Source organism: Stegostoma tigrinum, chromosome 14, assembly GCF_030684315.1.
Source record: "Stegostoma tigrinum isolate sSteTig4 chromosome 14, sSteTig4.hap1, whole genome shotgun sequence".
Taxonomy (NCBI): Eukaryota; Metazoa; Chordata; class Chondrichthyes; order Orectolobiformes; family Stegostomatidae; genus Stegostoma; species Stegostoma tigrinum.
This window is the reverse complement of record NC_081367.1, coordinates 18,166,635-18,180,941: the sequence shown is the minus strand read 5'-3', so window position 1 is coordinate 18,180,941 and position 14,307 is coordinate 18,166,635. Positions and strand designations below refer to the sequence as shown.

Below are 14,307 nucleotides of genomic sequence, written 5' to 3'. Positions count from 1 at the left end.
GACGTTCCGGGCCTAGACCCTTCATCAGAGAGGGGGATGGGGTGAGGGTTCTGGGATAAATAGGGAGAGAGGGGGAGGCGGACCGAAGATGGAGAGAAAAGAAGATAGGTGGGGAGGCGAGTATAGGTGGTGAGGTAGGGAGGGGATAGGTCAGTCCAGGGAAGACGGTCAGTTCAAGGAGGTGGGATGAGGTTAGTAGGTAGGAGATGAAGGTGCGGCTTGGGGTGGAAGGAAGGGATGGGTGAGAGGAAGAATAGGTTAGGGAGGCAGAGACTGGTTGGACTGGTTTTGGGATGCAGTGGGTGGAGGGGAAGAGCTGGGCTGTATGTGTGGTGCATTGCGGGGAGGGGATGAACTGGGCTGGTTTTGGGATGCGGTGGGGGAAGGGGAGATTTTGAAGCTGGTGAAGTCCACATTGATACCATTGGACTGCAGGGTTCCCAAGCGGAATATGAGTTGCTGTTCCTGCAACCTTCGGGTGGCATCATTGTGGCACTGCAGGAGCCCCATGATGGACATGTCATCTAAAGAATGGGAGGGGGAGTGGAAATGGTTTGCGATTGGGAGGTGCAGTTGTTTATTGCGAACCGAGCGGAGGTGTTCTGCAAAGCGGTCCCCAAGCCTCCGCTTGGTTTCCCCAATGTAGAGGAAGCCACACCGGGTACAGTGGATGCAGTATACCACATTGGCAGATGTGCAGGTGAACCTCTGCTTAATGTGGAAAGTCATCATGGGGCCTGGGATAGGGGTGAGGGAGGAGGTGTGGGGGCAAGTGTAGCATTTCCTGCGGTTGCAGGGGAAGGTGCTGGGTGTGGTGGGGTTGGAGGGCAGTGTGGAGCGAACAAGGGAGTCACGGAGAGAGTGGTCTCTCCGGAAAGCAGACAGGGGTGGGGATGGGAAAATGTCTTGGGTGGTGGCGTCGGATTGTAGATGGCGGAAGTGTCGGAGGATGATGCGTTGTATCCGGAGGTTGGTGGGGTGGTGTGTGAGAACGAGGGGGATCCTCTTTGGGCGGTTGTGGCGGGGGCGGGGTGTGAGGGATGTGTTGCGGGAAATGCGGGAGGCGCGGTCAAGGGCGTTCTTGACCACTGTGGGGAGAAAGTTGCGGTCCTTGAAGAACTTGGGAACCCTGCAGCCCAATGGTATCAATGTGGACTTCACCAGCTTCAAAATCTCCCCTTCCCCCACCGCATCCCAAAACCAGCCCAGTTCGTCACCTCCCCCCACTGCACCACACAACCAGCCCAGCTCTTCCCCTCCACCCACTGCATCCCAAAACCAGTCCAACCAGTCTCTGCCTCCCTAACCTGTTCTTCCTCTCACCCATCCCCTCCTCCCACCCCAAGCCGCACCCCCATCTACCTACTAACCTCATCCCACCTCCTTGACCTGTCCGTCTTCCCTGAACTGACCTATCCCCTCCCTACCTCCCCACCTGTCCTCTCCTCCCCACCTATCTTCTTTTCTCTCCATCTTCGGTCCGCCTCCCCCTCTCTCCCTATTTATCCAGAACCCTCACCCCATCCCCCACTCTGATGAAGGGTCTAGGCCCGAAATGTCAGCTTTTGTGCTCCTGAGATGCTGCTGGGCCTGCTGTGTTTATCCAGCCTCACATTTTAGTATCTTGGATTCTCCAGCATCTGCAGTTCCCCTTATCACAAGTTAGAACCCAGCCCTATTCTGAACTCACTGGGCCGATTCGCATTTTGTCTGATTCAGATATTGCCCAGAAAGAAATCACTCTGATAACCACATCCCCTCTGAAAATCAACTCTTCTTCGCAAGAGATAAATATGTACCGAACTACAAAAAAAAGTCTCAGCATCGCCAAGTCAGAAATATCTGAGATAAAACAAAGAACGGCGGTTGCTGGGGATCTGAAAGAAGAACAAAAGCAGAAACTGACGCAGAAACTCAGCAGGTCTGGCAGCATCTGTGGAGAGAGAAACAGAGTTCAAGTTTCAGTCCAGAGAGCCTTTTTTCTTTCCTCTGATGCTGCCAGACCTGCTGAGTTTCTGCAAAAAAAGTATCTTTGCAAGCGGAGCTTTAAACACAGCTTCATCTACACGCCAGGCAGGTTGGATTTATAACGTCACTATGTTTCGCCTGTCCACAGCTCAGAATCACTCGGACAATTATTTGAGAGCCCTCTTTCCCTTCCCCCATTTCTAAATAAGGGTCCAGACCCGGAACGTCAGCTTTCCTGCTCCTCTGATGCTGCTTGGCCTGCTGTGTACATCCAGCTCCACACTGTGTTATCTCAGACTCCAGCATCGGCAGTACTCACTATCTCTCACTTGTGTGTGAGCGGACAAGAGTCCACCGCTCGTCAATCAGCCGGCCGTTCATTGCGACCTCTGGTTCTGGTTTATGCCCCGTGTTCAGGGCAATGTGAACCGATGGAGCGGAGGCCCTTGATGGGAGGAGCAGCAAGTCAGAGAGCAGTGGGTGTAAGTGAATGAGTCTCAGAGAGACTCGGCGACTGGGTAAATTATTAAAGGTGACAGAGAAAGCAGAGTGGGCCGACTGTAAACTCGTTCAATAGAAGCTGCATTCTTTGATTTCAGACTGAAAATATCTGACCGAGTGTTTACAACAAAGTGAAAAGGAATTCTCAAATCAGTAAAGAGCTGGAACTTTAAAACACCGTGTTTAATTCAGTTTGGAGCGAAGTGCAATCACGGATTTCCCGGTCATTAGAAACAAAATCTTTTCACTGTTTGGTGTAAGAAAGTTTGCCAACAATGATTGCTTGTCCTGGAGCAACAATATTTCACAGGTTTCTCTTTTTCAATCTATCTAATCCCGAGGAAAGGTCTCGGAAATAATAACTGTCTTTCTCCTTCTACAGACGCTACCAGACCCGCTTGAATTTCGCCAGCAATTTTTGTTTTGGTCTCAGATTTCCAGAATTCACAGTTCTCTAGGTTTTATTTTCCCACTATATGATTTGTCATTTTAATGTTTTGTGAGATATTTTTCGCTCTCCAGTGTATTTCACAGGCGAATAACAGGCTGATCTTTAATATTACTACCGCACTGTCGAATTTATTGTCGGGTTTATTGAACCAGCAACGCGTGTGTGAAGCGAACTGGGACTATTTTGAAACCTAGATGAAATGAAAAAGATAATAAAGTGTGAGGCTGGATGAACACAGCAGGCCAAGCAGCATCTCAGGAGCACAAAAGCTGACGTTTCCGGCCTAGACCCTTCATCACAGAGGGGGATGGGGTGAGAGTTCTGGAATAAATAGGGAGAGAGGGGGAGGCGGACCGAAGATGGAGAGAAAAGAAGATAGGTGGAGAGGAGAGTATAGGTGGGGAGGGGATAGGTCAGTCCAGGGAAGACGGACAGGACAAGGAGGTGGGATGAGGTTAGTAGGTAAGAAATGGAGGTGCGGCTTGAGTTGGGAGGAAGGGATGGGTGAGAGGAAGAACAGGTTAGGGAGACAGAGACAGGCTGGGCTGGTTTTGGGATGCAGTGGGGGGAGGAGAAGAGCTGGGCTGGTTTAGTGATGCAGTGGGAGGAGGGCAAGAACTGGGCTGGTTTTGGGATGCAGTGGGGGAAGGAGAGATTTTGAAGCTGGTGAAGTCCACATTGATACCATGGGGCTGCGGGGTTCCCAAGCAGAATATGAGTTGCTGTTCCTGCAACCTTCAGGTGGCATCATTGTGGCACAGCAGGAGGCCCATGATGGACATGTCATCTAAAGAATGGGAAGGGGGAGTTAAAAAGGTTTGCGACTAGGAGGTGCAGTTGTTTGATGCGTACCGAGCGGAGGTGTTCTGCAAAGCCGTCCCCAAGCCTCCGCTTGGTTTCCCCAATGTAGAGGAAGCCACACCGGGTACAATGGATACAGTATACCACATTGGCACCACTACCACATTGGCAGATGTGCAGGTGAACCTCTCCTTAATATGGAAAGTAATCTTGGGGCCTGGGATAGGGGTGAGGGAGGAGGTGTGGGGGCAAGTGCCATCATGGGCCTCCTGCAGTGCCACGATGATGCCGCCGAAGGTTGCAGGAACAGCAATTCATATTCCGCTTTGGAATCCTGCAGCCCAATGGTATCAATGTGGACTTCACCAGCTTCAAAATCTCCCCTTCCCCCACTGCATCCCAAAACCATCCCAGTTCATCCCCTCTCCTCACTGCATCCCAAAACCAGCCCAGCCTGTCTCCGCATCCCTAACCTGTTCTTCCTCTCACCCATCCCTTCCTCCCACCCCAAGCCGCACCTCCATTTCCTACCTACTAACCTCATCCCACCTCCTTGACCTGTCTGTCTTCCCTAGACTGACCTATCCCATCCCTACCTCCCCACCTATACTCTCCTCTCCACCTATCTTCTCTCCATCTTTGGTCCGCCTCCCTCGCTCTCTCTATTTATTCCAGAACCCTCACCCCATCGCCCTCTCTGATGAAGGGTCTAGGCCCGAAACGTCAGCTTTTGTGCTCCTGAGATGCTGCTTGGCCTGCTGTGTTCATCCAGCTTCACACTTTATTATCTTGGATTCTCCAGCATCTGCAGTTCCCATTATCTCTGAAATGAAAAAGAACTGAATAGAAGCAAAAACCGAACAGTGATCTGACAAATTTACTTTCTCTCTCTCTCTCTCCCTCCCTCCAGACAGGATGCCTGAACCGCTGACACTTGCCAGGAGCTTCTGTCCTGTTTGAGGAATTGATTTGTTGTGGGGTCTCTTGGGTTGATGCACAATGGCCGGAATTGCACCGTGATCCCAGCTGCTCTTTCTCAGATGCTGCTTTTCTTTCTATTTTAAAAGCGAATGTTATAAAGTCTGAGATAGTAGGAACTGCAGATGCTGGGGAATCCGAGATAACAAGGTGCAGAACTGGATGAACACGGCAGACCAGGCAGCATCTTAGGAGCAGGAAAGCTGACGTTTCGGGCCTAGACCCTTCATCAGAAATTTATTTTTAGACCCTTCATTTCTGATGAAGGGTCTAGGCCCGAAACGTCAGCTTTCCTGCTCCTAAGATGCTGCCTGGCCTGCCGTGTTCATCCAGCTCCACACTTTGTGATCTCTGTCAAAAAGTCCATCTGGATGTAAGTGGTCACTCATTACAGTGTTGAAAAGGTGAAGCAGTGCTCATTATTGCGACTGTAGATTGGGGATTAGGGGAATTGTGCCTAAAGGGGAATGGGATTTCTATATTTATGCGACGTGCCAAACTGTGTGGGGACCGTTCCCTGCAATAAAGGAGCTATGTAAATACGAGTTAGATTGGAAAAGAAAGTTGAAATGTTTTGGGGTACCACACTATTTAAAAAAATGCATGGAAATATTAAAATATAAAAGTAACCGTCTAGTCGTGAACCTGTTTCTCTCCTTAACTGAAATTCCAGTGTTCTTACTGAATATAGTGCATTTTGGAAAGGAGATTTATGAGGTAATTGGTTACATTCTTTCTAATATAGCCATTTTAATAAATAAGCAACCTGCTCGCGTGGGTAAATACCCAAAATGAAAATACAGTTTTGTACATTACCTTGGCGACATCACAGAATCTAAAGACCGACGGGCAACATCCGACCTTTCAGGACCATTGTAGCAGAAATTCATTGAGGAATCAGAGCGCGGCCTATCTGTTTCACACAATTCACTTGTTTCAAGTGCATCTCGTTCCATTTCTAATCTATATCCTTTAGTGGAACAATTTGCTTCAACGGACGAAGGCTTCCTAGCGCACTGGCCCCACTGCAAAACGATTCTCATCGTCGCCATTCTGTTCCACCTCGTTAAAGACACAATCACCTGATAATATTCTAATAGAAATATTTAAGGATTCTTCCATTATCCGTGCAAATACATAAACATTTCTAAACTTTCGAGAAATGTTTCGACTTGTTTAAAGTAAAAGGAAACGGGGATTGTTGGCCCAATATTTGTCAGTTTGTCGATTAATGTCAATCATTAAAAGTTGAACGGAAATGGAAAGAAAAATTAAGTGAATCTATAGATAACCTGACCGCACTTTCTCTGTCACACACACACTGACACATTAGTGGGCATTTTTAAAGATTTTATTAGGGAACTGATTGACTGGGTGTTGGATTATTCCCATAAAGCCTACACTGATAAGTCATGATACCCGGCACCCAAAACGGTTCTTGCGGTACAGTGTTAGTATCCCTACCTATAAACTGGGACTCCAGGGTTTAAATCCCACTTGACCCTTCTTCAGAACAGTTCTGAGGAAGGGCCTCCGGACCCGAAACGTTAACTCTTTTTCCTTCATAAATGCTGCCAGACCTTCTGAGGTTTTCCAGCAACTTCGTTTTTATTAACCTTCACCCAGGCAGCTTCTCTTACACGCTGTCTGTAGCCTCACTCATACCCTTCTCCCTCAACAGTGACATCTCTTAACTGGCTCAGTCTTCTGCAGCAAGCGAGGTAAGTTTATTCTCTTTCTTGGTGTGCTGTATTCCTGCCGCAAATTCCGATTCCCATGCCTGAAAGCTGATGAATTTTTCTGCCAGATGGTAATGATGTATTTAAAACATAGGTAGTCAAACCAAACCCCAAACAGCTTAGGGTTGGGACACTATTGCATGCGCGGAGATTCTCTGACTTGCTAACGAAACTGAAGATACAGCTGGTCATCTGACAGATTCTCTATCTCAAATTCTTCTGTCACAGCTTTTCTTCCCATCATTGAAGATTTTTTTCTCCTTTTTGTCAGTTCCAAACATTTCGTTTTTTTTCTAAAAAAAATAACTCATCTTCTTCTTGATTCTTTTCCAGGCCCTTGACCTGGACGTCTCAAACGTTTGTTTCAGTTGTAACAGTGATAATGGGAACTGCAGATGCTGGAGAATCCGAGATAATAAAGTGTGAAGCTGGATGAACACAGCAGGCCAAGCAGCATCTCAGGAGCACAAACGCTGACGTTTCAGGCCTAGACCCTTCATCAGATAGGGGGATGGGGTGAGGGTTCTGGAATAAATAGGAAGAGAGGGGGAGGCGGAACCAAGGTGGAGAGAAAAGAAGATAGGTGGAGAGGAGAGTATAGGTGGGGAGGTGGGGAGGGGATAGGTCAGTCCAGGGAAGACGGACAGGTCAAGGAGGTAGGATGAGGTTAGTAGGTAGGAAATGGAGGTGCGGCTTGGGGTGGGAGGAAGGGATGGGTGAGAGGAAGAACAGGCTAGGGATGCGGAGACAGGCTTGGCTGGTTTTGGGATGCAGTGGGGGAAGGAGAGATTTTGAAGCTGGTGAAGTCCACATTGATACCATTGGGCTGCAGGGTTCCCAAGCGGAATATGAGTTGCTGTTCCTGCAACCTTCGGGTGGCATCATTGTGGCACTGCAGGAGGCCCATGATGGACATGTCATCTAAAGAATGGGAGTGGGAATGGTTTGCGACTGGGAGGTGCAGTTGTTTATTGCGAACCGAGCGGAGGTGTTCTGCAAAGCGGTCCCCAAGCCTCCGCTTGGTTTCCCCAATGTAGAGGAAGACACACCGTGTACAATGGATGCAATATACCACATTGGCAGATGTGCAGGTGAACCTCTGCTTAATATGGAAAGTCATCTTGTGGCCTGGGATAGGGGTGAGGGAGGAGGTGTGGGGGCAAGCGTAGCATTTCCTGCGGTTGCAGGGGAAGGTGCCGGGTGTGGTGGGGTTGGAGGGCAGTGTGGATCAAACAAGGGAGTCACGGAGAGAGTGGTCTCTCCGGAAAGCAGACAAGGGTGGGGATGGAAAAATATCTTGGGTGGTGGGGTCGGATTGTAGATGGCGCAAGTGTCGGAGGATGATGCGTTGTTTCCGGAGGTTGGTGGGGTGGTGTGTGAGAACGAGGGGGATCCTCTTTGGGCAGTTATGGCGGGGGCGGGGTGTGAGGGATGTGTTGCGGGCAATGCGGGAGACGCGGTCAAGGGCGTTCTCGACCACTGTGGGGGGAAAGTTGTGGTCCTTGAAGAACTTGGACATCTGGGATGTGCGGGAGTGGAATGCCTCATCGTGGGAGCAGATGCGGCAGAGGCGGAGGAATTGGGAATAGGGGATGGAATTTTTGCAGGAGGGTGGGTGGGAGGAGGTGTATTCTAGGTAGCTGTGGGAGTCAGTGGGATTGAAATGGACATCAGTTACAAGCTGGTTGCCTGAGATGGAGACTGAGAGTTCCAGGATGGTGAGGGATGTGCTGGAGATGGCCCAGGTGAACTGAAGGTTGGGGTGGAAGGTGTTGGTGAAGTGGATGAACTGTTCGAGCTCCTCTGGGGAGCAAGAGGCGGCGCTGATACAGTCATCAATGTAATGGAGGAGGAGGTGGGGTTTGGGGCCTTTGTAGGTGCAGAAAAGGGACTGTTCCACGTTACCTACAAAGAGGCAGGCATAGCTGGGGCCCATGCGGGTGCCCATGGCCACCCCCTTCCTCTGTAGGAAGTGGGAGGAATCGAAAGAGAAGTTGTTGAGGGTCAGGACGAGTTCGGCTAGGCGGATGAGGGTGTCGGTGGAGGGGACTGGTTGGGCCTGCGGGACAGGAAGTAGCGGAGGGCCTTGAGGCCATCTGCATGCGGAATACAGGTGTATAGGGACTGGACGTCCATGGTGAAAATGAGGTGTTGGGGGCCAGGGAATTGGAACTCCTGGAGGAGGTGGAGGGCATGGGTGGTGTCACGGACGTAGGTAGCGAGTTCCTGGACCAAAGGGGAGAAAATGTTTCAGTTGCTTGTTTCTACTTGGATTGTTGCAGTGTTAAATGCAAGCCTGGCAGCAAACATTATCTTTTCCACCTTCAATTGACAGAACTCCAATTCTCTTAGTCTTGATGGTCTCTAGTACAATGACCCATGTCCATCATTGATGTTTCTGCACACACTACAAAATGCCTCAACCCTACTCCAATTAAATGAAATTTAGAGTCTATAAAATGACAATACCATTACTCAAAAATATATTTTGTCCTTTTGCAGATAAAATTCTTTTGGAATCAGCTTTCGAAAACAAGAAACTAAAATAAAATAGTATGCAGCACAGGTACAAAAGAAAACTTCTATCTCCTCAATGTGAAAATGCTGATGCTGATTTCAGGTAAAATATTTTTGGAACTATTAACTTTATTGTTGTTCAGGAGGATACATTTTCATTAATTGACTGTACATATGTTTAATTTCCCTTCTAGTGTTCCATTTATTTACACCATGTATGACAGAGATCTCAGCCAAATCTATCATGAACGCAATTGTAGGTGAACAGATTTTGTTTCCCTTGTCTGTCCAGTGTGGAACCCAGTATGAAGTAACATTTCTGTCAAAATCACCAATTTATGCTAAACTTACTTATTGGGGAATGCATACATTTCACAAACATATATTAGACCATAAGACCATAAGACATGGGAGTGGAAGTAAGGCCATTCGGCCCATCAAGTCCAACTCCGCCATTTAAATCATGGCTGATGGGCATTTCAACTCCACTCCCCTGCACTTTCCCCATAACCCTTGATTCCTTGTGAGATCAAGAATTTGTCGATCTCTGCCTTGAAGGCATCTAACGTCTATTGTATGAAAACAGACTGCAAAGACACACAAGATTCTTTGGTGCTGCAGAATGTATAGATTAATGATACCAAACTGTATGGAATACAAATTAATTGCAGTGATGCAGCAGTGATGGAGACAAATGAAATATTATTTGATTTTCCAGTGTTTGGTACATTGCTTTATCATATAATTTTAAAATAAACATTAATATAAACTCAATGTGAATGTGTAACAATTATGAGAAAGTGTATTGCTATGCTCACTCAGTGAAAAAGTTCTTAGCCCCTAATGAGGACTGTAACTGAGGTCAGAAATGCGATAGAGGAGGAGAATGATAATATATTCACCCTGAGGGCACACTTCTTATTCTTCCAGAAGCTTCATTCATACAGAACATTCACCAGCTTCAGCAAACAGGAAATTCTAGGCCTACTTCTCTGATGCTGCATGGCCTGCTGTGTTAATCCAGATCTACACCTTGTTATCTCGGAAATTTCTGTTCTTATTTTGGAGGTTGTGCGTTTATATCTTTCACATTGATTTTTTTTCAGCCTGCAGGAGCTTTATAGAATTAACTGGAGATTTTTTTCTGGAGAGAGATTTAAGTGACAGTATCTTTTTTTCCAAGCTTTTATTTGTGTGCGTGATAAAACAATCATTTCTGGCAATTCAGCAATATATACTTCTGTTCTCCGTTGGAATGTGACTAAGTATTTGAAAATTACTGAACACAGAGACTTGTTGCTGGTGCTTTTGATTTTGCACTCATCAGAACAAACTCACAAAAACCAAATTTCAAATAATCTCAATGATTTTTACTGCAGGAGAACAGGGTGCTGATTGGTTGGCAATTTCACTATGATTGTCTGAGGCATTACCATGAGGAAAGAATTCTTAAAGAGAGAAATACTTTTGGCAATATGTCTCTCTTTCCAACAATAATCAAAATTGAGCAATTATTTCCCACTAAATGTAAAATGGCAAAACAAAATTGGAAGAATAAGTATGAGATATAATACCAAGAATAAGAAATACAGTAAAGTCTTATCATTCACCTCTGAACTGTTGTCTCTATTTTAGAGCCAGTTTCCAAGCTGTTCATAAAAATAAATTGTTCAACTATAATTGTCAGCCTGGGCTGCTCTGTCTCCAAGGGAACAGATGTCACATTACACTGGAAAACAATCCCTGTCTGGAGCCACCAATAGAATCATTGATGGAGCTGAACTGGTGATAAGTTATGGTCATGAACAGGACCAATACATGTACAAATGTGTGGCAGAAAATCCAGTCAGTAATGCAACCAGTGACCCACAGACACTAGAGAAGTTAAAGGCAACAATTCTAAAGGTGTGAAACTAAAATCTACTCTTAACATTGCAATTGCTTATATTGTAAGTCATACCAATTCACATTCATCTATTACCTCCGCTCACTGATCTGCATTGGCTCCCTTTCCACAACACCTCAATTTTAAAATGGTCATTCTTGTTTTTAAATCATTACTTGATCTTGGCCTTCCCACTCTGCAATGTCCTCCAGTCATTAAACTGCTTAAAACTCTATTCTGGCTTCAAATACATCTCCGCTTTAAATTGCTCTACCATTCACAGCCATGCTTGCAGTTTCTGAGGCCCTGAGCTGTGGAATATCTGCCCTAAATCTCTCCACCTCTCTCTCTATCTGTTTATTCCCTTAAAATGCTCCTTGAAAACCTATCTCCCTGACAACACATCATTATTTGTTCTCATCTCCCATTGAGACTCGGAATGAAGTGGTTTGACAATGTTCCTATATAGTGCTTCAGAATGATCAGAGATAGCAAGAACTACAGATGCTGGAGTCAGAGTCAATACAGTGTGGGACTGGAGGAACACAACAGGTCAGGCAGCATCAGAGGAGCAGGAAAGTCAACATTTCAGGTTGGGAACCTTATTCAGTCCCAACCTGAAATGTTGACTTGCCTGCTCCTCTGCTGCTGTCTAACATGCTCTATTCCTCCAGCTCCACATTGTATTGATGTGCTTTAGGATGTTTTGCAATATTAAACTTGTTGTATAAATGCCAGTTGTGTGGCAATGAGAAACAGGGTATTGATGTAGAAGCACTTTCTCACGCAGATACTGAGTAAAAGGAAGTGGATCTATTCTATATGCTTTTAATCAGTTTGGAGAAAATTTGATTAAACAGTTACATTGGGAGGAAAGCAAAATGCTGAAAGTTTGATTCTTCTTATGTTTCAAATATCTTACTAAAAAAGTAAATGCTCTGCTATATATGTATCACAAATTCAAATCACAACTCCACCAACTTGCACCTGATGCCTATTAATTTCCTTAGTGTTCCTCCTTATCATCAATTTTAACCTCAGAGTTTCAATAAATACTGTTTACAGTAGAACAAACAGTAAATTGCAGTTACTTGGTTGGCCAACAGTAAACTCATGGAGTGAAATTTATTGCCTTTGTTAGTGGGTGCATTCATTGTTTAGAGATCCAGTGAAAATACCACTGTAGCCATTCTGTGACTGACCCAACTCACTCAGGCACATTCCTGCTTGGAATCGGCGTCCACAGAAAAGATGAATTTTCCAGAAGGTACGATGGCCCTGCAGCTCTCCATCACCACAGCACAACCAGGAATGGTGGTTACTGCTGATACTTCAGAAGTCCAAGGCAGAGGATTTATGTTTATGCCCATGGCATTTGGCAACTGGAGTGAGTTCATCAGAGTAAGGCATACACAAGCCAATGGGTGCTGGAGGAGGTTGGGAAGCAGTCTTTGCTTCGCATTTAGGGCAGGTGGAGGTCTTTACCCAGGATCGTTCAAGGGGTCTGCTGGTCTTAGTCTCATCAGGCAGAAGGGAAGACAAACACAGCCTGTCAAATGTGCCTGGAGGGTAGTACACACGTCACGGCCCCAGTTTCCCACCCTTGAATGGACATTAATTGAGCAATTAAAGATTTCAATCATCATTCAGACAGGAAGGCAATCCTTGAAACTTCCCAACACGGACTTGATGGTAGTGAGTCAGGCTGGTGGTGGGTCTCACCCAGCCCTTCCTGTCAAATTAAATCAACCACCCATCTCCTCGTCTGCTTCCAGGACAAGAATAAAATTCCATCCAATGTCTTTTTAGAATGGAAGTCATTAGTCAACATTATTTATACATTAGTCTCAATTCAATAGCAGCATTTTTAGATTTGAATTACAAAATTGGAATTTCAAACATCATGCGAGTTTAAATTGAAGTGTGACAGCTGAGTACTTAAAAAAATTAAAAATCTTTGTTGTGGCCAAGCATGGGGTTAAAAAGATGGGGAGGATGGAACTGATTCACATTTCTACAATTGGACTTAACAGACTGTAAAGATGTCACATTCAGTATTGCTTAGCTCTAGTTTATTTCTGATTGAATGCTGCATGCATTTGAATGTTACCAAGATCAAACCACAGAATGATTCCACTACACGTGAAACTTTTGTATCTAGGGTGCGCAGGTACGTTTCATAATGCTAAAGGTATTTGTATAAGGGAATATAATCAATGTTTAAATTCTGAGCATTTTTCCTGGATTCAACTATGTGCTCTCTTCAGCTAAGGGGTTTACAATCAATAATTCACAGAAGTTTACAATCAATAATTCACAGAAACATTCCTCAACAACTAGTTTCGAATTGAGCTCAGAATGTTTATATTTCAGCTACCACCTATCCCAAAAATCTGAGTGGTGGCCTTAAAACAAAAGACCCATGAGGTTAAAAGCAATTCTAGTCAAGAATCTAATATCATAATTTTGGCCCGGTTTATGGATGACACAACAGTATTAAAATGGGAGGTTAGCTATGTTATTTTTAAATGTTTACAGGACATAGTATGTGAGTTACACTTTTTAATGTTGATTTTTCTCCATTTCCTAAAACCTTATTCAAAAATCTCACTTTGCTTAAGTATGCAAACAAAGGACGTAAATTGCCATATTTTCCAAACTACAATATTTGGGAGCATTCCTTGCACGAAGTTTAGCTACCATTTTTTCACCAAATATTTGTATCTTATTTCCAAACAAAAATGGTGCATGTGACCACAAGAAATTATATAACAGCTCTAGACGTTAGTATATCTGCCAATATAAAGCAATATGGTAGAACTAATAACTTTGCTTGAATAAATCTACACTTCACTGATTTGTGCAGTGCATGACAAATTTTAATTCCTCTCTGATCTATTTTAGGTCAGAAACTGACCTGGATGATTCACAATTTTTGTGCATCAATGTTGTTTTTAACTTTGATTTTAATCGCATACAACTTCTGTAAAATGAACGTCCATGATAAGGGAATCAGTAAGTATGAATTTATTGGACTTATTGCACCTTCTCCTGAATGGTGGTTACCTCCCACTTTCAGCCTCAATGCTTGGGCATCTCCAAGCACCACAAAATTCAGCGCCAGATTATTACCACTCATTTATGTGAAGAAGTGTTTCACTATTTAGCTCCTAAAAGGCTTAGGTCTAGTTTTAAGACAATGTCCCCAGCCTGAGGGAATAATTTGACTATATTATATTGAATAGTTTTAACTTTTTTAAAATACCTCAAAGGATCAAGTCTACATCTTGAGTATTCAAAAGAATACAAGCCCAGAAGGAAAAATCATTTGACAGCAATGATAATCTCTATCGGCATTTCCTGGTCTTTAACTAGTCTTCAGCTGCAGTTGTTGGAGGGGCAGTAATTCATACCAGAAATAACTTTGAGGCTGAAATGAGCTTGGCTGCCATTGGTTGCATATACCA

At 45.0% G+C, this 14,307-nt stretch overlaps 1 protein-coding gene across 1 annotated transcript in view; it reads left to right on the top strand.

The window, feature by feature from the left end:
• Positions 1-2,412: 2,412 nt before the first annotated feature.
• The window catches only part of LOC125457838 (carcinoembryonic antigen-related cell adhesion molecule 1-like), a 44,683-nt gene continuing 32,788 nt past the window's right edge, over positions 2,413-14,307 (top strand). Inside the window, exons 1-2 of the mRNA XM_048542499.2 lie at positions 2,413-2,450; positions 8,941-9,058. The gene's annotated coding sequence lies outside the window, so the exon portion shown is untranslated. The remainder of the gene's footprint in view (positions 2,451-8,940; positions 9,059-14,307) is intronic.